At 32.5% G+C, this 2,096-nt stretch overlaps 1 non-coding gene across 1 annotated transcript; it reads left to right on the forward strand.

Annotated features, from left to right (window-relative positions):
- Positions 1–861: 861 nt before the first annotated feature.
- On the forward strand, positions 862–933 carry TRNAD-GUC (transfer RNA aspartic acid (anticodon GUC)). The gene has a single exon. It is a non-coding gene; the product is annotated as a tRNA-Asp (tRNA).
- Positions 934–2,096: the final 1,163 nt, after the last annotated feature.

Here is a 2,096-nt window from a genome sequence, read left to right on the forward strand (position 1 = left end):
TCGCCCAAAATAAAAGATATTACATATACTAAGAGTCTTTAATGTCATACTACTACTAGAATTTATCATCACCAAGAAACTAAATACGCCAACTTAACAACGAGAACTTATCAATTAAAATAACCCATTAAATTTTTATTATTAAAATATACCATTTATTAAAACATATTTGTTTTAATGTTTAGTTGGAAAATAATTATTATTAGTATAATAATAATATTTCTATTAAAGACTGTGTCCAAAATTTTAAGTAGACACTTGAACCAAACCAAAATGATAAGAAAATAATGCAAAAACATCTCTAAATATTTCGCGAGAACACCTTCAAAATTCTTTGTTTCTCAAGTCGAATTCTTTGGCAGGATTGTTAACGGACGTGCGTCATGTAAAGTGATGCAAAAATACTTGAAAGGATGTGTGAACAGATAAAAGTGATTGAAGAATATTAGGTTTTACTTGCCGTTGGAAAAAAACACGGAAGAAGCTTTATGTATTTGCGACTGCTGGTGGGACGAAAATCTAGCTTTCAGTAAGAGACACTATGGAAATGTCTTCTCTATGCACCAGTGGTTTAGTGGTAGAGTAGTACCTTGCCACGGTGCTGTCCCAGGTTCGATTCCTTGCTGGTGCATAATCTGTTCAGAGTTTTATTGAACTTTTATGTTTATTTATTTTGAAAGAAAGAATCGCATGCACTTTCATATTGTGTGTCTGTAGCCGTGTGGGAATCTGAAGAGTATACACAAACAAAGCAAACCGTCTCCATTGGGAATCGCAAATTGGTCTTGGTTTGTAAATTTGAGAAATTAAAGTTATTTTAATTCACAGAGTTCGTCGTTGTATTTTAATTCACACAGTACTGTCGTTGTAGTATAGTGGTGAGTATTCCCGCCTGTCACGCGGGTGACCCGGGTTCGATCCCCGGCAACGGCGATAATTTGTGTTTCATCAACCTATGCGATACGCTCGTCCTTTGTTGACAGCAGCAATCAATTTCAGTTTTATCCTGTTTTGATGAATGTAGTTCTGTTTACTCGGGTGACCCGGGTTCCATCCCCGGCAACGGCGGTTCATTTATTTTTCTGTTATGCGATCTGCTCATCTTTTGTTCGACAGCAGCGATCAATTTCAGTATTATCCTGTTTTGATGAATGCAGTTCTGTTTACTCATCAACTCTCACTGGCAGCTTTTCTTTTTGTTATCAAAGAGATTTCCACTCAAGATGTTGTCCTTTAACGCCTTTGTTACTGCCCAACTTTTGGATTACTTACCAATTAAGTTCATTCTCTCATAAATGCAAAGTTTATGTTAATAAGTATAAAGGATAACGAATGGAAATCTCTATATTGTAATGATACATTGCATAACCAAGATCAAATTTCTAAAGAAATTGAATTGGGTATGAAAATATGTACCAGCGTATTGTTTAGTAGATTCTTCCATACTTGTAAGTAATCACTTAGTTATTCATATCCATATTGGAGTTAGAGTTTGATGAGAAATTTCATGCATAATCATATTTGCTAAGTTGCTAAGTTATAGCAAAAGGTTTTGTTGTCCCAAATTTTTTATTAGGAATACATACCATAATTTATGGTATAGAATATTAAATTGAATAATTATCTTTATAAAATGTTTATCATGTTCATTAAAATTTATCAAATGTTTGGTTTATTTATTTAGTTTCCACGTATTAATTTAATTTAAGTCTTGTTATTATTATTCTTTAAAAGGGGATTTAGTTTAAAACTTGATATGGTATCAAAGAAGGGGTAATACTCTTACTAAAATCCAAGCACACAATCATGAAATTTGCTAAGTTTTGCAGTGACTCTCTTGTTAAAAAAAGACTATCATTGCATGGATTGAATTCTTGGCAAGGTTTAGGTAAATTACATGGGGTGAATTATGACTCTTAGAAAAGTTATTAGTCATAGAATGTACATAATGCAAGAAAATCTCTAACTCAAGACACAAAATAGTATACAATTCTATGCACAATAATACAAGGAAAGAATATATGACAACATACTCTCACAATGGAAGACAAATTGAAATAATGCTTTGGAAAGTGAAGGCTATGAAATTGTAAAAC

Source organism: Pinus tabuliformis, chromosome 3_2 (genome assembly GCF_031772625.1).
Source record: "Pinus tabuliformis cultivar Carrire ecotype Pingquan chromosome 3_2, CPIR1, whole genome shotgun sequence".
In the NCBI taxonomy this organism is placed as follows: Eukaryota; Viridiplantae; Streptophyta; class Pinopsida; order Pinales; family Pinaceae; genus Pinus; species Pinus tabuliformis.